General features: G+C 37.4%; 3 long non-coding RNA genes across 3 annotated transcripts in view; 1 reads left to right on the forward strand and 2 right to left on the reverse strand.

Moving 5' to 3' along the window:
- LOC149113320 (uncharacterized) overlaps nt 1–23,021 on the reverse strand; it is a 38,638-nt gene that overhangs the window by 9,900 nt on the left and 5,717 nt on the right. Inside the window, exons 3-5 of the long non-coding RNA XR_016206771.1 lie at nt 9,642–9,717; nt 9,516–9,546; nt 4,959–5,012 (exon numbers count right to left, since the gene is read on the reverse strand). This is a non-coding gene — a long non-coding RNA (uncharacterized LOC149113320). The remainder of the gene's footprint in view (nt 1–4,958; nt 5,013–9,515; nt 9,547–9,641; nt 9,718–23,021) is intronic.
- Nucleotides 19,276–20,059, reverse strand: LOC149113322 (uncharacterized). Its single transcript, XR_016206765.1, has 2 exons — nt 19,915–20,059; nt 19,276–19,490 (listed from the first exon to the last, which is right to left on the reverse strand). It is a non-coding gene; the product is annotated as an uncharacterized LOC149113322 (long non-coding RNA).
- Nucleotides 20,106–22,197, forward strand: LOC149113323 (uncharacterized). Its single transcript, XR_016206766.1, has 2 exons — nt 20,106–20,390; nt 20,788–22,197. It is a non-coding gene; the product is annotated as an uncharacterized LOC149113323 (long non-coding RNA).

Below are 23,021 nucleotides of genomic sequence, written 5' to 3' on the forward strand. Positions count from 1 at the left end.
TTGTTTACAGCCTCCCCTTTTTTATTTACATGTTTTTTACAGTATTGTGGCACCCTCCCTGTATTAAATTTACATGTTATTTACGGGTTTCCAGGTTGAATCACAAGAAATTTACAGGCTATTTACAGTATTTGCAGGAACAGTTTACATGTTATTTACATCATCTTAGCCCTTTGCTTTGAAACATTTACAGTGTTTTCTTCATTATTTACATGTTTCACTTAGAATATTTACATGTTATTTACATGAAACCTGCAAAACATGTAAAAGGGGAAAAATCATGTAAATTATTCTTTACAGTCTTTTTTTGGTTATTTACATGTTAATTACATGTTATTTACATACTCTGTAAATTTTCAACTTTTCCAGTGTAATGGATTTAAGAATTTCATCAAAATTTAACTTTTTTCTTTGACTTTCATTGTAAGTAAAGTAAACACCTAAAATTTTAACCGTGTCTTTAATTCGGATGTTTTTGGAGGAAATGACATCCATTGCTGCCAAGGAGACTTGATTACCCAAAAGCATACATTCAGTTTTTTCGGAGTTGATTTCAAGTCCAGAGCACTTACTAAACAAGTCAGTAGTGCAGAGAAGGGCTTCGAGAGATCTCCTGTTTCTTACAAAGGCTGTAACATCGTCGGCAAACATTTCAAGTTTAATTTCTTCCTTATCGACTTGAATCCCTTGGATATTGTTATTTTCACGCACGGAGATAATAAGAATTTCAAGACAGATAATAAACAAATACGCTGATAGGGGGTCACCTTGTCTAACACCTCTCCGTACGTTGAATGGGCCCGTCGAAAAACCATTATTCATAACTGAACTTGTTATATTTTGATAAAAAGTCCTAATCCAACGCACGAAGGAAGGGCCAGAGTTAAAAGTTAACAGCGTTTCAAGTCTTCTTCAGGCGATAATGTCGACTGATTGCACGGTATCATTTATATCACAAAGGTCGGCTGTGATTGGTGCATTTCGATCCTCCTATTGTTCCATTGTTCCGGCGAGTAGCTGTTCCCTCAGTGGTCCGCTGTTGTACCGTTCTCCTGTTGTTGTGTTTCTTGATCGTGGGTATCCATGCTTCAGGAATTTCAATTCCACTATCCCTGTTGATGTTGTTAGAGTGAAGTCTTATGTGAATAGCTTCCTTGACCCTACGTGTGTACCAGTGAGGATCTCGATCAATAAACTTGACCTCATTCCAGATAGGATAGTGGCCGGTCTCGTGGGTGTGTTCAGAAACGGCGGAGGTCTGGGTACGGGCGAGTCGTATATCCCTGTCGTGTTCTTTGATCCTCTCCTGCATAGATCTCCCTGTTTCCCCAATGTAGACTTTGCCGCACTCACAGGGAATCCTGTAGACAACACCATCTTGTTTAGCCGGGTTAACGGTGTCCTTTGGTCGCACTAAGTGTGACCGAAGTGTCGTGTCAGACTTAAAGACGGTGCGAATGCCTTGTTGTTCTAGGCAGCGGCGGAGAGACTCCGAAACTCCTTGGACATAAGGTAAAACGGCGGTAGATTTAAATTCCGTGACAGGCTCTCTTCTTGGGGTTGTTCGTGCCTTTGTGATCTTCTGTACAAAAGAGGACGGATATCCGTTAGAAACAAGTACAGATGACAGATGTTTCTTCTCTCCAGCGATTACTGATGGTTTGGTGACGAGACGTTTAGCCCGGTCGTACAGACACTTCACTAAACAAGATGGTGTTGTCTACAGGATTCCCTGTGAGTGCGGCAAAGTCTACATTGGGGAAACAGGGAGATCTATGCAGGAGAGGATCAAAGAACACGACAGGGATATACGACTCGCCCGTACCCAGACCTCCGCCGTTTCTGAACACACCCACGAGACCGGCCACTATCCTATCTGGAATGAGGTCAAGTTTATTGATCGAGATCCTCACTGGTACACACGTAGGGTCAAGGAAGCTATTCACATAAGACTTCACTCTAACAACATCAACAGGGATAGTGGAATTGAAATTCCTGAAGCATGGATACCCACGATCAAGAAACACAACAACAGGAGAACGGTACAACAGCGGACCACTGAGGGAACAGCTACTCGCCGGAACAATGGAACAATAGGAGGATCGAAATGCACCAATCACAGCCGACCTTTGTGATATAAATGATACCGTGCAATCAGTCGACATTATCGCCTGAAGAAGACTAGCAGTAAGCAGTCGAAACGTCGCGATCTACATCTCAAGTGACTACATCGTGAGACAAACGATAATACACTTTATTATTGCATCTACCACGATGAATAACAACAACCTTTTCCTCGACATAAAACTTCTGTTAAGCGAATCAAACGCTTTTTTAAAATCAATTGCTAGCATAAAGCCTTTGATCTTTTTCCGTTCAGTAAATCCTAAAATATCGTCAAATACTTCTAACTGCGTCGAAGATAGACTTTCCTTTAACATAAGCATTTTGATTATGATGTATTATATCAGGTAAAACCTCCTGAAGTCTTCTTGCTTTTGATCCAATCTTTGCATCCACATTTATTAACGAGATTGGTCTCCAATTGGAAATATGTCTTCTGTCTTTTCCTTTCTTTTCTATCAAAGTTATAATCGCTTGCTTTTGTGAATTTGATGACTTACCGTAGTCAAAAGCACAATTGAGACTTTCTACTAGAAGATTACCCAGAACACCCCAGAATGTTTTATAAAATTTTACCGTAAGTCCATCATTTCCTGGTGATTTGTTTTCTTTAAAGGATTGTAGGCTTTTAAAACATTCTTCCACCGGTAGCTTTCCTTCACAAGTTGCTGCTCTATCTGGTGAGAGTTTAGGAACTGCAGAATGTTGAAAAAAGGAATCTGCAAATTCTGGTAGGTTACTCTCGAGACCGTATAAATCTGTGTAAAAATATTCAATCTCATTCATAATTTTCTTTAGGTCTGAACTTAAAGTTCCTTTTTTAGTAAAAACTTTACGGACACAACTTTTGGCCTTTTTATGAGATTCTAAGCTTAGAAAGTACTTATTATTTTTTTCACCCTTCTCGTACCAGGACGCTCTCGAACGAATAATAGCTCCTTTCGAAAGGTAATCGAAATGCGCATCGTACTTACTTTGAAGAATTTCAAGCTGCTCAATATTTTCTGCTGACGGATCAGTAGAGCACTTTTCCTGGTACACTTTAAGAAGTGTTTCTATTTCTAGCAATTTGTCTTTTCTTAGTCGTGCTTTCCCTTTACTATATTTTATAGAAACCTGTCGGATTCTATATTTTATAAGATCCCAGAGCACTCTTTTGTCATTGACCTCTTTAAATTCCTCAATCCAAACGAGTACACTTTCACTAATAAGTTTTACATACTCATCATCCTTAGTCAAACTAGAGTTGAATTTCCAGTGAGATGGACCATGCTTTTGTCCTTCTATGCCATTAAAAATTAATGCAATTGCTAAATGATCTGACTTTATAGAAGGTATAATTTTAACTTCTTCGACTTCGTCTTGGCAGGTGTCCCTAATCAGCCAAAAATCTACTCTTCTTTGGATCAAAGGTTTGGTTTACTTCCAAGTAAACAGCCTCTCTTTCGGATTTCTTACTCTCCAGATATCGATCAAATCCAGATCCAAACAGATTTCTTCAAGAGTCTTAACCGATTCTTTTTTTGCTGGTGAACCACCCAAACAGTCCAGACTTGAATCAAAAGTGACGTTCAAGTCACCTCCAATGATAACGTTTTGTTCAGCGCTTGTTATGATGTCGTCCAATTTTTCATATAAATCTTTAAAGTAAGTACATTGATGACGTACCTTATTTGGTGCATAGATGTTGGCAAAGACATGTTTAACTACTTGCACAGACGCATTCAAAATTATAAATCTACCGTTTTGGTCGAACTTGCAGGATTCTTCTTCAAAATCTAAATCATTTCTAACGAGTGTTATAACGCCGCAACTGTGATTTGATCCATGCGCGAAAAACATTTTCCCATTCCATTGGGTTCTCCATATATTCTCGATTTCTACTGAACTGTACGTTTCTTGGAGGAAAATAATGTCTGCTTTTTGCTTATTCAACCAGATAAACAAAGCTTTCCTTTTTTCAAGCGAACGGATTCCACGTCCGTTAAGCGAAAGAAGTTTAAAATTCACATTCTCCTTTTTGCTTGCCATTGTATAATTATTATTTGACTCAAAAGAGCTGTTTCCAAACTGGCAGCTCCAAAAGAAAACTCTACGCAGTATACATAGAAGCAATAACACGTACACTCACTAAATAGACATTTTAAACACATATTAAAACAAAAAAAGCTAAACTGATTAGATGGTAAAAGGGTCTCAAGATTTGAACCTTGGTTTGGACCCTTGGGACTTTGGACTTATTCAGCTATTGTTATAAAAACAAAACAAAAATGTTAGGTGCTAATGAAAAAAAGTCGTGTTTCTATGAAAAGAGCATAACATAATTCACTAAAACCCGTAGCTCTCGTTATCATCGGTGGGTTTAATTATATGCTACGCTTGTCAGATCGGGCAAAATAATTTATCATACATTTAACAAAAGAGGTATATACACAATTTTTGTGTACGCCTTGGTCGATGAACAAAAGCAACTAAAAGCAAAAAGAAAAAAGAAAAAAGTAAAGGTAATGAGGATCAGAAATAAATCGGCTGACTAATCAAAACAAATGCAGATAAGAGAACTAAAGAATGAATTCTAAGCAGCCCCGAAATCATGTAACGAATTGGTTGTCAAAACTTAAGAGGTTTAAATTATTCCCATTGACAAGTTGAAGTTTTGGTATAAATCGCAAGACCACAGCAGATAAATGTTTTCTTGATCTATTCAAAGTCATTTAAAAGAAAATAACTTGTATATTACAGTATATACGTCGCCTTAAAATCAAGGTAAAAAAGATGTCTTGCTATACTAATAGATTCGCATAAATTTACATGTGCAAGAAGTAGGAACCCACCTCGTCGGCCATATGGCCAGAATGGATAGTACTGTGGGTCATTCAGTCGTGTTTCTATAAAAAAGAGCATAATAGTTATTATCCGTGGGTTTAATAATACACAATTTCTGTTTTTGCCTCTGGTTGAACAAAAGCAACTTAAAGTAAAGAAAAGTAAAAGTAATGAGGATTAGAAAATTTTGAACTATTTTTAATTATTTTTATCCAAGCAAATCGGCTGACCAATCAAAACAAACACAGCAAAGGTAACCAACCAATGAATTCACAGCAACACCCTAACAAACCGAATTCTTTTTTTAGCTGCTCAAAATTGATAATTTTTTTTTAAGTTTCTGATCCAAGAAAAACAAATCCCCTTTAACCTTTTTGTTTAATTGTTGCAAACAAAGGCTTCGCTTTTAGGCTTGGCTAAATCTATAAATCACAAAACAAATAGATTCCATGTTGCCGTTCGTCTGTTCAGTGATAGATCACAGAAGACATCAAAATGTGATATAAGAACAACAGTGACACATTCAGCGTTCGCCTCGTGTGCCACTTTTTTGCTCAAAAGCTGGGCATAAATCCCCAGACCGGAGCAGAAAAACCTTTTCGTGCTTTCTTCAGAGCCTACCAAGAGAAATTAAGTTATAATTTGTCGTATTTCCTATATAAGTCGTATTTCTTTAAAAAAAAAAAAAAAAAAAAAAAAAAAAAAAGCAAAAAAGAGCATAGTATAATTGAGAAGCGAAGATCAAGGTAAGGAAGTAAATCCCCAATGTTGGCCTTATACTCAAGGTAATCTCTCAACGTGATACCCAGTTCTTCAGCGGATGTTACTCGCGCGATTCGTGGACAGCCCAAGCCGGCAAACTTTCTCGAAACCAACATGGCCAAACGACATATCCAGGTGATCTGTGACGTCATTGCGGGGGCCTGGGGAAAGAAATTTTAATGCCGTATCCCATAAACCAATACGCGCACCAATTCAATCTGTTTTCGAATCATGGCGGCTGGTCGGCGTTATGTGAGCTCGATGTTTTAAAAATACTTCGCCATCAATGAGTGAGAAGACTTGTCACTGGGCAGCTTGTACAATGCAGTTATTGCCAAGAAGAGAAACTCTGCGTTGTTGAATGCTTTGACAACTTTTGGCGAGAAGCATTACAGACCATCCAAAGGTAAGCTCGGTGTTCTCCTGCGTTGTATGAATATGGCTTTTTTATTTCTTTGTTATGTACTGGACATTGGCTTTATCAACAGTAAATGTTACTCGTACTAAAGCTGTTATTGGTTTTTGGAAATGGTGTGTTTGTCTTAAGTTTATTTTTTATGTGCTGATTTTAAAGTAGTTTCGATGGAGCCTTCGTTGCTCTCTCGAAGTCAGTTCCATTGTCGCGGGTGGCACAAGTCTTGTGGGCATTTTGGCGCGGCAAGTACTTAAGTATTGCTTCTTTTGCCGGCTAATTGTTTTTATTATGGCTTTTTATTGTTTGTCTGGATGTCTTGTCGAGCTAAGGAAAATGTGCTTAACACCGAGTCAGTAATCCGTCTTCATTGCCCATTTCAAAACTGGTAAATTTTACAAAAACAAAAAGAGTTTAAACGAACACATTCGTCTTTATCCGGAGCACAAACCGGGTAGCTTGCCAGCCTCCCGGAAACGGGTTTCATTTAGACAATGCGCAGAAAAATTTCTGGACGAGAGTAATCCTTATTCAAGGAAGCAAAGGGTCAGCGAGCTGCTGAACTGTCTGAACGATGAAGAACTTGTGGATCTAGTTTTACCAAGGATTGCCAAAATTGTGCCACCCGTCGACTTTGTACTACACGGAACTGTTGGAACTCGCGATTTTCACAGCAAATTATGCAAGTTCAGAAATGAACTGTCCCTGCACTACCCAGAACTTCAAGCGCTGTTTTGTCAAGAGCCCTCATCAAGCACTGGTTTCTATAATCAGAGGCAAGTGTTAACTGAAATAGTTCAAAAGAACCAACCTTATTCTTGCGACTAGCTCCTCGAAATTGACAATGGTTCTTTTTTCAAGGAAGTTTTTATCCCTCGTGTTTTTAGAAAACAGCACTCAGCATTTACGGAATTTTCTTGTGGAATTGTGAGGTTACTTACGATTGGACAAAAAAAAACACAAAATGTACTGAGAAAAGAGTGGGGGAAAAAATTGGAAGGGCCCATTGGCATCAATCCAATTTTAAGTAAGGATGAGATTTTTGGTCATCTGAATGACACCTGCCAAGAATTACTAAAACAAATTGGTCTTACTTGAATTCAATGAATTTGGAGAAGTAGTTTTAGGTCATGTTGACATTGAAAAGTACATTTCATTGTTTCTTACCCAACCTGGTACTTAGAGTGTAATCAATACAGCCAATAATTGTCTGATACTAATGGATTACACTGATGGCTTTCCTTGGCTAAAATGGTCTCGTCATTTGACAGGAGAAACCAGTGTAAGAGTGAAACTAGCTGAGCCTCACAATTTACTAAGTACAGTTTTAACTGGTGCCCTTTGGTTGGGGAATGATGACTATGAGACAACAAGAAAATGTGGTCAAGCTTTTTACAAACAACTTAAAGAGCTCAAAACAATTTAACACCCACTGACTGGGCAAGAAATTAAAATTATTGGATGAACATGTGGTGGATGGTAAGGAGAGGAGGTTATCTACTGGCAGTTCATCTGCCAAATCCACTTATCCAATCCCAGAAGCCCCAGAGCACCAGATCCAACTGGGCAAAATGAAGATCATCTGTCCAGAACCATTTTGGACAGTTTCAGATGCAGAGAGTTGCCAGAAAAAAAATTGAGACTTAACTGTGTGGAAAAGCCCCCACCAAAGAAAAGCACAGAGAGTTTGCTAAACAAAATCTTGGGAACACTGGGCGTAAAAATTTGAATGGTACACCCCTTTCTGAGTACTACCCTGGTACTGCTCACCTTGGCATTTGGTCAGCTGAAACGCTATGTTTGCGAATTGCAAAATTGCAGCAGGTAAAATGTGCTTTTTCAAACTAGTTTACACTGAAAGTGATTGTATTGTGCCAGAAAATATCCACATCTTCCCCAGAGAAGATTTTTTGGTTTAAACCCACCAGGACACCAAAATTTTTTCTCTAGCTTTATTTTCGTTGAAACAATGGAGGTAAAGATCTGTAGGATGGTTATGGATTTTTCCTAGAACTACACATTACGAATAACAAAAACCAAAGCATAAAGTGCCATTTTCAAAAATCGTCAAAGTACTTTAAAAATTAGGAAATAATGTGCACGTCTTTCACAAGTTTGCACCCTTTTTAGGCTATTTAGAAATAAAAAGAAGGCTACCGGTACACTAAAAATCCTGCATAGTTATGAAAGCCTCTGACGTTCTTGGTTTGGAAGATGAAGAGTCCATAGTTCTGGATGTCAAGTCACTACAAAAGATGGAGAGGAAGGTTTGCAGGCACTTGGCTACGCAGAGTTCTATCATTGAAGCAGACGTCAACCAGAAATCGAGTGGTAAATGGACAGAGCAATGTATTCTGGCTACTGACAAACCACCATACCGCATTACGGTGGGACTGATGCGTCAAAGAGAGTCAAAATTCAGCCAATTGAAAGAGCTGCTACTAAAATTTCCAACCTTGAAGCGAGCAGTCGATGGATGTCTACAGGCAACTTACCCACCAAGTTCGCACGTCCATGGAAATCCCGAGGAAAGATATCCGGTCCTGAAAGATCCGACTCTCGTCAGAGCCGGACAGCTAGCTTGTTTAGATCTGTTGACAACACTTCCACCGCAGAATAAACCTGAGTACGTTGTCAAAATGTACTCACTGATTGGATGTACATGTAAATTCAACACTCTTCCACGGGAAGGAATCGAGCGCTGACGAAATCCGAAAGAATTATACGAGGATTCGACTCACAGAAGACATCCTGGTGAGTAAGCTTTTGACCTTTCACTTTCAGTCTAATTTAGAATAGATATCTCTCTTCCATGGAACGATTTCTATGTCGCAGACCTTCCCGCATGGTAACCGACCAGCCGCCATGATTCGAAAACAGATTGAATTGGTGCGCGCGTTGGTTTATGGGATACGGCAAGAAAATTTCTTTCCTCAGGCTCCCGCAATGACATCACAGATCACCTGGATAATGTGGGGCGATTAGTCGTGTTTCTATATAAAGGAAGGACATAATAGATCTAAGTAAAACCTATATTTCTCGTTCTTATCCTTGGGTATCTACACTGTTCTTGCTGTCCGACAGCGACATTTCCAGTTTTGGTTGCCTTTTGGCCAACATTGCCAGCGGTGTTGACAAACGACATATGATGGGCCTCTCTTTGAAAATTCAATTTAAAACCGATCGGTTGCTTGAATCTGGAAACGAAAACTGTAAACACGCTGAAAAATTAAAGGGTTTGGCAACATTTCTAAGATCCACGTGTGACGGAGTAATCTATTTGTTTGTGGTCTTGATGACGACAAGTGATAGAAATGAGCAGCAGGTGAGAATATTACATAGTGATAATTTGAAGCTGAAAATGTTAAAAGAAACCTAGTGGTACACTAACCAGGGTCTTTGTCTTTGCCTCGATCTTCATCCTGATAAAGAAAAATAATAATCACACATGGGAAACGAGAACAATTACTTACAAAAGATGTACAGAAGTAGAGAGGTATGAAGATATCGTGTTTACCTGAGCTCGTTTATCGAGAGGGAATGACGCCACCAAGGACCAAGTTATTAGGAAGAAAATAAAGCACTTCATATTCCTTGAGAAATAAAGAATAAAATATGTAGGTTATATAAAGTAGCTTCAAGTTTAGACATGTTAGTGCTGCACAAGGCTGATTTCAAGCATCAGTGTGACACTTATAATTCTCGCGCGGTTCCTTAACTCATGTGCAGTAATTAAGTCACCAAAAAAATAAGCAAGACGACTGGTCGAACTTCATGTGGATTCAAATCATGGTATCCAAACAGATGCCCTCTTCCGTCCACTTGCTTGCATTTCTTGTCTTTTCAAGTACGTCCGAAAAACACCAAAATAAATGACACCCAAATAATCAAATTCAGTAAACAATGTTAAAATTAGGTTCCGTTCGGTAGAGTCATGGCTGCATTCGCATCTATCATCATGTCTAATGTTAAGAGCCCTTAAAAATGCCATGTGTTCACTTTATACCCACCCCCACCCCCTTTCCGAGCTCTGAATATCTCGGTTAATAGTCTGCGAGTTCTCTATGACAGGCAAAGATTCCTTATAAAACCATATGTTGCAATATCAGGGCTAACGGACTGACTTGCTTTTGGACAGACAACTCAAGAAATGAAATCGAAAACAATAATCATAGCTACAAGTAAATTCGCGCATCTACTGTGGTACAAGGGAGACGATAGTATAATCTGTCAAGGGGGTTTGTTTTAATAAGACATTAAAAAAAACAAAAAAACAAAACAAAACAAACAAAACAAAAGCAAAACAAAAACAAAACAAACCCCCCCCCCCAAAAGAAAACCCAAAACAAAAAAAACTATTTTCCGCTCAGAAAGCCCTGAACTTTCCCTACAAAATAACATCTCTCATCTTTGAACCGTTATTTTCTCTCTCTTACCCAGCACCTACGATTTCAAACGTTTCTCAGGATCTCTAAGGAAATAACGTAAATATCTAATTGATTGAAAATTGATTTAAATACACGTAATGGAAGATAAAGAAGGTACTAATTCTGCAGTGTTGTTGAAAAAGAATGAGGAATGCTATCAAAATGACTGTCATAGCAGTTTGAAACCACCATGGCGGTCTCAAACAGCGCCCCAAAACGGTCGACACGTTAGACATGTCTGAGAGAAATAAATGAACTGCCAAAAAAAGTCAAAGCATCAGAAAGGGAATCCTATTTCCAAAATGGTAAAAATATAAATTTATGATTGTTCTAGATATGTGTATTAAACATACCAGTATTGTTCTACCGCAAAATGCAACGTAAATCGATGAAATAACGCACCTGATTACAACCAGTACAGGAATAAATGAAAATGGCCAATCATATCTCTTTTTCGAGCACAATGTATCTTACATGTAGCAGTACCCATCCCCCTTTTTTTCCCCGGGTGGGGAGGGTGGATAGAGCTACGCGTAGGCTTACAACGATGACCTGTCCTTTAGTTCCACTTTTGGAACATTCAAAAAAGTTCCAACATTAAAGAATCGGTCGACAACTTTTATTTCTCAGGAATCACCTTACGAAGCAAAAATGCCCCGATCTTTTTAACCAAGAGGGGCCGGCGTAGCTACAACACGGCATTGGTGATGAAACGTTGATTTTTCTACCAATGTTATGAACAGCAAATTTGAAAGACAGGTAACGAAGAGAATAACGCTAGAAAAACTAGACTTATTAAAACAAACGTGTCATATTATGATTCAAACGGAAATAAAATCTCTTCGATTCCTCGGCTAAATTCTAGAAATCCGGTTTCTTGTCGTAATTATTTTCTCGTCGATGTTGATCATATTGTGATCAACATAGGTACAAATTTTCTCCATGCAAGATACGACGAAGATACGACGTCACGTAGTTAGTATTTTGTCTAATTTATGGTACCTCCACTTGAATTGATTTGTCAATGATTTAGAAAAAAAAAGTTTTTAATGTATCTCTGAAACGATCATTGTAATAAAGGTAAAATTCAAAAGTATAATAAAATATCAAATATCAAATAAGAAATTTAAAAACCAAAGAAAACATTTGCGGAACTCTCGATCGATGAATTGATCGGTTGGGTATTTCTTTTACGACTTATTTGTCATAACCGTAATGGTTCATTTTTCAAATCGATGACATTACGGACATATTTCTTTCCTGAGAGCGGTATGAAACTCCATTAACTGGTTACCTCATACAAACGCTGTATTTTTGAGATGGGACTCCTCGGTTGATCCATTCTTGCATGTACCAGTGACAGAGAATTTACTTCAAAAGACTATTAACTGTATTCGAAAAGAAGACAAAAGTAACTGAATCAACTTGGCCAGGCATCTTAATGTTATATTGTTTCACACCCAGTAAAAAGGTGGCTACAATATGCAACTAATAATACGATAGTGATGTTTGGTTTTCTTGTTCAAATAGAGCTGGAAGTTGCAAAAATGATGTTAATCGGTGTAAATTCTTCCCCCTTGTTTGTACGAAACTGTCCTCTTAAGATCGAAAGCGTCTCCGAGACACGGAATCTACAGAAATGTTAACACAGAAGCCAAGAGCAATAGCAGTCCTTTAAAATGTTTCGCTCGAGCTTATCGTACTCTGCAAAAGCAAAGGGAATGAGCTTCGAAAAGAAACTTATGATTCCTTCAGTTTTTCTTAAGCTGGTAACAAGGGATTGAGGGCAAATTTAAAATGTAACTTAAAATACTTACTGCGTAAGAATCTTCTCCTTGAATGACTTTGTTTAAATTACTCTTCTGAGATCCAAGTCTTTTCAACTGCTTCGCTCTCTGTGGAGAACTGAATGTTGTCTTTTGCTTTACTTTAACTTAAGAAGGCCTAATAATGAAATTATTACACGAAACTGGCATATTATGGAGGCTCAAGTTACAACTGCCAATACCTGCCGGCACTTGAAGAGACTGAAAGAAAGCGCATGCGTCTGGGGCAGGCTTTGTAGTTTCCAGCGAGAAAAGCTGAATGTTCGTCCTTATGCTAGAAACGTTAAGAAACTCAAGATCATCCCGGAATTAATTAATTTAAAGACTAACACGCAGTCTTGCATTCCTAATGTTAATTTAAAGACAAATTTTGTGTGCGAAAATTACGATCAACGATCACAGTAATGTTATAAACAAAAGATTACAAAAAATGTGAGAAAGTAGGGCCGACTAAGCAAGTTTGTCATCTTCTCTCAGGGAAATTTGATAGCTGGTTTTCACATAACGTCACTAAAATCCGAACTACAAAACTATTGATCTTCCTGAGATTTTACTTAAATGATGTATAAGAGCAGCTGAAAACTATTATTCATACACATTTTCGCTCCGAATGGGTTCTTGGTTTTGTGATACACGACGCTCGAATTTCTAAGCTTTTGCGTGACGCAGCATTTACATGACGGCCTAGAGAGCTGTCATGATGGTTAAAAAAGTGACTCATTTCGGGGCACTTGGCTATCTTAACAGTTCATGTCTTAAAAAAAGTCTTATTTTAATGTTTTAGAGTTCCTCGAGGGATAAATTCACGCTTTTGTAGCAAAACTCAGTGATAGATGTTTCTGTTGGTTTCTGGCCGCCATGTTGGTGCCCATACGGATAGGCACCAGCATGGCGTCTCCATACAAATCTCTATAAATTTGGGTAAAACATTTCTCCGCATATCTCGCATAAGAAAAATTGCTGTGACCACAATTTTGGCGAGAGTCTTTGCATATTTATCTTCTTTTATTTCCTAGATTCTGGACTTTATCTATTGACAGGTTTTGATTTTTATTTTGATCTATTTCGACTTGCGTGACACTGAAAACCAGCAATACCCTGATAGTTCGGAAATGTTTTCTGTGAAAGTCGAGCTCCAAATTAAACGGACAAAACATGACCATTACTAAACACTGTTAAATCGAGTTTTGAACCAAACGCGAAAATAGCCATACTTTGAAGGCACGTTTTAAAAATGTGGCACCTGTTTGAAACTGCTGAACTACATGAATAGAAAATATATATGTCCCTTAATTTAAAACAATAATAAAATTTGTCTGCCCACTAGTACACCTAAGTAAAACGCTCTGAGAAACTTCGTAAAGTATAATAAAGATAAAATCTCGAACTATATGATATTCTCTCGTTATTTTCTTGTAACAGAGTTGTGTCTTTACAAGAGTGAAACCCATGTAGCGAATTATTGTATATTTAAGCTGAAAGAAACTAATGTACATGTATGTTGACCCCAGGAAAACAATTCTTGGCTTTCACTGTCACGCAATCCTGACGCGATAAAAACTTTATTCGATAACCATTTAGTGGAATAAATCAAGAAATTGCGATGTTATAGGAAATTAATAAAGATGACACTTCGCTAATTTTTACGTCTGTGCGTTTTCCCAAGCTCAGATATTCGTCGAAATATTTTGCACAAATTTACAGAGACCAGTACCTCCGCGGTACGCCAACATTGCGGCCGAAAAATAGTGTAAACATCTGGAGCTTACTTTGGCTATCTAGGCGGCTGATTATCTGTACTGAACAAACAAGCATTTACATAAGCACTTTTCCTAGTACTTTAACTGCTGATTGGGCTAAAATCACGACATAAGTATATGTTTTTCGAGAAACGCGTTCGTAGGTCACGCACCGCCATAACTCGGATAATCAAAATGTCTCGCTTGCTTGAGAAACGCAAATAACAACGACAAAGGCTGAGGAAAATAGACTGAAACGTTTATAGGCGGATATAAAGGCGTTGACTCTTTTCACGCCCTAAAGACCTCCAAACGTGTAATAAGCTGTTAATCGATTACAAGAAACGCAATCAAAAGCAGAAGAGCTTAAGCACATCCATTCGATTGAATTTCGTACAACTTCAAATGCAGAACATTTAGCTCAATTGCAATATAGCTAGTGCTTCTTAGTATAACGACTGCCTGGGTACACGCAGCAAAGCGTCTGGTTACATTATTTTCGGGTCTCATGTTTCAGTGCCGGAGTTCTGAGTTCAGAATGTGATATAATCCATATCCTACAACTACTCACATGCTCTTATTAAATCTTTCCATTCAGTTTTTGGCAACACGTGACAAATTCCTATCAATTGACCATTACGTGACAGAAAGTCCATATCGGACCCATATTTACATTTCAGCATGCAGAATGAGCGAGGAGTACAGAACATAAGCTTTTCGCTTTAGCAAGCAAGGGACTGACGCTGGAAGGCTTCACTAGTTTTATGGATTGCTGTTTGAGAACAAGGGATAGGAATGTGGTGGATTATCGCGGAGTCATTAGTTGAATGTCATTGAGAAGATGATGTACTTTGCCGAACTCCACGTGTCGCAATGGTTATCCGTTATCGTCTAGGATTCTGAATACACCAGTACTTCATACTTGAACGTAATATCTTACATAAGGTGAGCTAAACATGACTTTTCTGTCATAGTTTAAGTCCAAATACCCAGGAAATCAAATGCAAGAAGATATTTTTACGTTCCCTTTGATTATCTGGTCACAGCCACTTGCCTATTGTTTTCGTTTCTAGCAGGTTAGTGTTGTGATTATCACGATTTTGAGCGCGTTAGTACTCAGCGCTGATGAAAAGCCCAAAAATAATATTCATACCAGGTTTTACACTGACGTTTCTTCTTTCGAAATGTCAGAAACCTAGGTGTTTCAGTGTTTTACCGGGTAGCGAATTTGTCGATTGAAAAAGGGTGCATAATTAAGAATTTTGGGGAAGCGAATTTTAGTGATTTTAAGCAAACTTCTGCTTTATGTGCGACGAATGGTGAGAGAAACATGTCAAATCGGCTTTGGATCTGCCTTTTACAGCAACTGAGGTTAGAACATTTCGAAATTATCAGCTCGGTGTCTATTTCAACTTAACATAGGTCAAGTCAGGTGCCGCATGCTGAAATATATGTCTAACCCGTAAATTGAAATTTGACGACGGATGGTCAAATAATTGCATTTTTGACGTACTTTGAAAAGCTCTCGCGTCGCTCACAATCATTTGTCCAAGGAAATTTTCACAGGAATCTGTAGACCATCCTTCTGCGATTCAACCACCAGAAACTTAATCCATTTGAAGGTTTCGCACATGGTGAAAATTAATTGTATTCACGAAGTACTTTTAAGTGAATGAAATACATGTCTTCGAAATTTAATTATTTTGCACCCAAAAAGACAACGCAACATTCCCTAAAATCAACCCAGTACACATTTAAACATTGTACAAAAATATTTGAGTGTTTTAAAGACGGAAGAATGATGTGGTTTTGCATGCGAGGGTATCAAACTTGCTTAATAAAATGGTGCGTCAAATGACGATTTTAACGGAATTTGGCAATTTGCATATTTCTTTGAAATAAAAGGATATTTTGCCAAAAAACTATCCAGTAGTTTTTGTCATGCCCTAGCCTATCTACCATGAAAATATGAGCGAAATCGAATTTTCGACCCCTGCCGAGTTATTTTCCATTTTTATGGACAGGGACTCTTAAAGATCTACAGAAGTAATCCCCAGTTCGAGAGGCCTGGGAGCAAATGCTTTACAATCGGTGTTTCTTTTGTAGGTGATATTCGACTCACTCCACTGTAGTTGTCTCGGGAGCTCGGTGGTCAGATCGCCGTCCATAAGATCGGTATGTCGATCGTGGATTCGAATCCCGCTTGTGGCATGTGATTTTTCTGTTATTTGTTCTGTTCAATATAGATAGGCGTATCATAGTTCTAGCTTCCTCCCTCACAGCGTTTTTTAGTCAAAGTTTACGGATTTTCGATTTTTCAAACCCAATTCAGTGACATCTTTTTCGCCTTTTTTCAAGTCAGTATATATCAATTTTTTGCACAGGTTCGTTTATATATATCGTTCAGTTTTTCTAATGTTTTTTTTTTTTTGAACTGTGTAAATTCTCGGCCCTTGAAAATCTCTACGAGTATTTTCCTAGAGTAGTTTTAAACAGCGATCGAAATGAATTCTGCCTCTCTGTTTTTTTGTTCTTGTTGTCTTGGTACCGATTCGTCTATTTTTTGTTCGTTAATTCAATATCTTATTGTGAACTATGTGAAGTCTTGCACGGTGTTGTTTTGCACTTTTTTAGTGAACACTTCACTATTGGGATGGTTTTGGGGGGCTAACATTGGCTAAGGCACTATGAAGCCCTAAATTACTAAGGCGATAAGGTGTAAACTTTAATGCTTGTTTGATTAATTAATTTGAAATAGTTAATTAGTCTAGAGGCAAGGAAGTAGTGGGGATTGGGTGGGAAAAGTATTTGTGTGCTCTACGTAAACCATTTTCTAACTCAACGCAAGCTTTGTTTCTGCAACTGAGATAGTAGGGTCATAGTAGCATGCATAACTAAAATGCGATTCCAAAAACAAGAAATTCGAATTGGACTCAAGTCAAAGTACAACTTGTTTTTAATAGCTGAGTACTTAACGTGCTTTCAAGAAAAAGGATCGACAAGTTTTGATTCTCATTAACACGCGAACAGAAATTATGTTCAGATTTCTTAATTTTCAGTCTTTGCGATCGGCCATTTTGGAAACCGTAGGGGCGAAAATCGTTTTTGTTGGTTTTCTCGAATTTAAAGTTCATCGAGCGCACAAAAAAAAAAAAAACTATATTGCATTTCATATCTACGCTGGACAAAACTGTTCTGGATAGACAAAGAGTTAAAGCAAGCAAAACGATGGAAATAATTTTTTGATTGTCTTAAATTTACCCTATTAAATTCCACACATGGAAAGTTATTTTCATATAGATCTCGCAAGGAAAAGTTGCGTTACGGTTGATCTAAATTTGCGGACTGAATCACAAAATTTCGGAAACTTGCGCCATTTCCGAGAGAAAATACGTTATGGTTTACATGAACATCGTAATGTCGGACTAGTGTTGTTGTGCCAAGAAAATCGTTATATGTTTGTGGATTTTTTTCGTGAGTTAGACGAGAGGGCATGAGGAATGAGCCATATTCCATCTTAAGTGCACTACAATCCTGTGATACATCAGCGGTTTAAAGAATCAAAGATTCAAGTTGTGATGCTACCCCTGAAGGGCTATAGGGCAAACCAAACAAAGTTATATTTCTTGCTGTTGTGCAAGAAAATGCGAGAAAAATGCAAGCTCCGGGTAGAGACAGGTCTGGAAACGTTTCTAAAAGCACAAATAGCAGTGTCTGAAGTTCTTGGCTAACAACACTTTAACAAAACACTTTTGGCTTGTGCGAAACGTCAGCTAAAGGCAGCCATCTTCAAAACAGGTGAAAAACCGATCTTGTGGCAAGAACAGTTTAAAGACTTCAAAGAAGATTACTTTCTGAAGACAGTATCGTGTTTCCCCAAATAAGTTGTAAGTCTTTCTCATGCTTTCTTGTCAAATCTTGACGAAAATAACACTCCAAATTTGACTCTTTTTTTTTTTAGAAATCACGTGATTTTGCATACTTTTGTGACTCAGTTACCAAATTTGTTCCAAGTGCAAAATTATATGTGTCACTTTGTTTCTTGTAGCTTTTTGTTGTGAAACGTCGATCCACAACAGTTTTGTCCAGCGTACTACGTAAGGGTTACTTCTGCCGCCACATTTTAATTTTACTCGATTTTTGTCTTCATATGAAAAGTTAATTTCGAGATAACATCCGGTACTTCTCATTGAGAAATTTCCTCTCTTTCAAGAGGTACCAAATATACTGATTTTCCTAGGAAAGTTTTAGTATATTGTCATACAACGCCTTCCAAACTAAAATGTGGCATTCCAATTTGGAACAATTCCGAAGGGTACTGGTATTTGATGCCGAAAAAGTTTGTGTTTCCGATTGGTTTTGGCTTATTGGAAGGAGAAAAAGAAGTGTTCAGTTGAGTCCGCCAGGGACAATACATCCAATTTCACCAAAATGTACAATTTAATGTAAAAAAGATCGTGCACCCATCGCGCTTTCCTTTTTTAGAGATTCAGATTTTCTGATCTCCCGGCCCACAACTTATCAGAATAAAACGGTCATCTATCTATGATTCTAAAAGGATTCAGAATTTCTGATCCCCCAAGACTTTAATAGATTCAAAAAACTGATCCCCAGTCCACAACCCGTCAGAGCAAAACAGTCATCTACTTATAATTCTAAAAGCATTCAGAATTTCTGATCCCCATCACTTCACGGGACAAAAACGGCTATCTGTTCATGGTTCTAAAAGTATTGCGAATTTCTGATACCCCTCCCCCACCAAATCTGCCAACACGATAGAAAGAGCTGTCGATTTATAATTCTACAACAATTCAGAATTTCTGATCCCACATGACTTAAAGGGATTCAAAAATTCTGATCCCCCACTGCATAACTTATCAGAACAAAACGGTCATCTACCTATAATTCTTAAAAGGATTCAGAATTTCTGATCCCCCTTATCAGGTGACAGGACAGAAATAGCCGTCTATTTATAATTCACAAGAAATTAACTAGATGTCTGATAGCTAAAAAGTAACGATTGGATAGTAACTTTAAACACATTACAGACAAAATGGATCACAGAGCAAAGGGCATCAGAAAAGTACAAAAATGAAATATTCACAGATAGGTCATTATTTATAACGATTTAAAACCACGCCAAAGGATCGAGACAAAAATTGCAGTTTCATGCCGGACAGTGAAAGGTTTTATTTTCAATTCAAAAAGATATGAATTTAGGCTCCAGAATTACAAGATGTTATTTAAAGTTCACATCAAAGATAACAAGAATTTTAATCAGGACTCAGCTGCCGTCTGCGCCACCTCCGTTTCTGCTTTAATGTGTTCGTTTCGGATTGACGGCCGCTATTCTTGCCTTTTTTTTCCCTCTGCTCTGCAATGAAGCAATTGAAGCTAAATATTTTTATAAATAGCGATAGAATTAACATTATTTTTCATTAATCAATTGATCGGGAGTGTATTCTTTTGTAAAGAATAAAGAGCAGTATGTAGGCAATGCGGTAGTGAAGTGTATCGAGCGTGATCTGTAGCTTCAAATCAATTCAGTGTAAACTTTAAGTTACCTCTTCAAAAAGCACACTAACAAGCTATTATGCAAGCATTTCATACATAGGAAATGCGTGTGAATAATTTCCTTGTTACGGGTGCTAATAAAATCAGGAGAACAAACGTTTTTCTTGTGTTTCAGTGATCGCGAAATAAATATAACAACGAAATTTCTTCAGCCACAACATTGATTTCGATTCAAAGATTGAGCAGCTAACTATAATGTTGAGCAACAATTATGATATACTTACTTTTCTGCGACTTGCCTTTCTTTCACCGAAGCAATCAAGATACTCATTTGAACTTGGACAAATCATTCCATGTTTCTTGCTGCTATTGACAATGTTGGATTCGAAATTGCGCGCAAATAACCGACTCCTTTAGAAAGGGAATCTGCTGGTCAAAAGTATTCATTTATCAGATTGACCGAAGGATTATGGGATCGGCCGGAAACACCAAAATGGCGGGCGAAGATCGTGGTGAATGTTGTTAGGATTCGATAACAAAGCTCTGTTATTTTATAGCCTTGCTCTACGTTGGAAAGCAGTCACAAATTGTTTACAGATGTCCGTTGTTATTCCAGTTGAGTCAAATCCCAGTAAAGGTGGAAAAGTATGAAGTTTCGTCGGCAAAACAGTGTGGCAATCAAACTATTTGCCAGCAGCTGGCGGTTTCTCTTACACTCGTCAGGTTTACAGAAAGCTTATGGTCCCTGCAGCTTTCCAAGGTAAACTGATTTTCTTGCATAATTTGTGAAGGTTCTTGAAATACTGGAAACGTTCTGGCCGGTTAAATTGATCGTGGAAGATTACAGAAGATGCAGATGCTTTAACACACTGTTAAGTCTTGTTGATTTCGTGAATGCAAATGTTCATTTCCTAAAGGAGTTATGAAAGCAACTGTATTCAACACAACAATATACAAACAATTTCGCGTTGGGAAAATCATTCATTGTAAAAGTACAATAAGTGCAATAAATGTGAGCTCTCTCATGTAGTTTACATATACTTCATATAGCTAGTGTATATCTTGTCTAGGATCAAGTGGGCATACATGTATTTATTATACAACAACTAAAACACAAGATATCAAAAAGCAACATCCTTCACCTTTTTGATTTTCAGGTTGATGGTGGTGCTCTTGAGGTTATGTTAGATGTGCATATTACATTATCAAGACCTTTTGTTTGCCACTTATTACTTGAGTTGCAAAAGACTGATGTTATTTTCATTAGGGTGGTTGAAGTTCTCTTTAATTGGGCAGTATTTCAAAGGTTTTTTTACAATTTGGCATTTCATTATGCAAATAGAGGTTATTTAGAACAGCAGATATAATTCACAGCTAGGTTACGGAAAATTACTTTTCACCACTTCCAGAAATTTGTACATAAGGCTTACCATAATTTAGAAAACACATGATTCATGGATAAAATTAATTGAAAAAAATACTTTCATGAAGAAATTAATGTAATTGAAATTTGAAATTCATTTCAAGAATATTTTGTGCTTTTCCGGTCACGAAATCTGTTTACATTTCATGAAAATTTACTGAAGAATGTAAACATTTACTAGACTCCAATTTAAGTAGCTGAGAAGTGTTTCAAACAGGATTTTTGAAAGATATATATTAAATTTAAGTAAGTTTTGTGATAAATCGCAACATAATGGAAACTCATTTTCAGGCAGATTTTGTCCTCCTTTTGCATCTGGATGTGCCTGGTTTTTGGTATTAAATTTTAATGTACAACTGTAGCAGGTTTAAATAAAACTATGAGTTATTTATACATTTTCCTATGTAAATACAGAGATTTCACTCAGGTTTAGGATTTGAAGAGCAGGTATCAAAGTTCAATATAAAATGAGTAATGAAGAGTTTTCAATAGTTAGCTATATATTCACCACCTGTGACTAAGAAAGCTTTTGGCTAGGTTAATATTAAAGTGCTACGTGTACATGAGTGATGGATAATTTTTAGATTGGCTGCTATCTTTTTACTATCTCTGGCTTTTGGGTAGCTTATCACAGTGCGATATGAGTGATGGGTAGTTTTCAGATAGGCTATCTTTTTACTAACTACAGCAGAGGTAGGTTTCAGATGGGATAGTGTTTTATTGTTCAATATAAGGACTAGACTTCAGATAGTTTTTGGCTTACTACAGTAGTGGTGGTTTTTGGATAGACAAGTTAGTGGATAGCTAGGCCATCTAAGTATCTGTTGAATATCTATACAGGAAGCTAGTTTTTAGCTAGTCTATCTATTTCCTAACTATCTGATGGATAGATATTAGTTAACTTTAAGCCATGCCAAAGATAGCTATCCTCTATCTACAAAACCTCTTGGATAGAAAAAGATAGAGATTTTCATCCGTCAACCAGGAATGAGATAGTTGCAAGTAGCATGAAGTTAGTAATAAACTAGTAATAAGATATGATCGTTTTTGGGAGGGTTTCTTTAACTGAGGACAGCAAACTATTGCCAGCTACCAGGAAACATCTCCAAGATGAGTGTGCCAAATTAAAAAAGAAAGAATAGAATTGCTTGTAGCATTAGCTGCAATACTTGCATCCATATCTGTCAGGTCTTTATAAAAACAATTTTACCCACACCCTTCTCCTTTGAGCATGGTTAAACTGGTTGCGTAACTGAATTTTGAATGAACTGGTAGCCCACTCAAAAAGTTAGACTGAAGATGTAAAAACATGTTGGGCAAAGCTAAAGTCCATGGCCGCTGCTATATGACAACAGGTTTTTGGAGGACACTGTATACATGTATGTAGAGTACATTGACCCACTTAAATGTATCAACTGCAAATTTAAATGTACATGTAAATTGCAGTCTTTAATTGTCATCCCTGTAATGCACTGCAGTGTTCCTGAACGCTCTTTTTGTTTGATAACAGTCAGGTGCCTTGTTTCCATGTTAAACAGAAATTGTTAGAAATTTTTCCTTCACACAAGATGAGCTAATTCTGCCAGAGGACGTGGAGTCTGCATTTATGCCTACAGTTGTGCAGTTTGAGTAATCTCACTTTTTTGGTCAATTCTGAACTTTCCTATCCTCTTAGGTACTGTTTGATATTGTTTTTTTAGACTTACAGCTACTGTAATTTTGAAGTGCATAGATCATTGTAATACAATGTGTGATGTTTACAGTTACTTATATTAATGGACTGCGGTGAAGAAACTTGTTCTTCATCACTCTCTCAGTATAATCTGAGACTGTGTATGGAATCTGTTAAGAATTATGCTATATTTGTATAAAATTTCTAATTGAATATTGTTATCAAGAAAAAATATTTTGATTAGACATTGTTCAGGCAGGCAGCAAGATCTGAACCCTGTCTTCAATGTTATGATT

The sequence above is a fragment of the Orbicella faveolata genome, unplaced genomic scaffold (assembly GCF_042242905.1).
Source record: "Orbicella faveolata isolate gen_17 unplaced genomic scaffold, um_ofav_v1 contig_15, whole genome shotgun sequence".
In the NCBI taxonomy this organism is placed as follows: Eukaryota; Metazoa; Cnidaria; class Anthozoa; order Scleractinia; family Merulinidae; genus Orbicella; species Orbicella faveolata.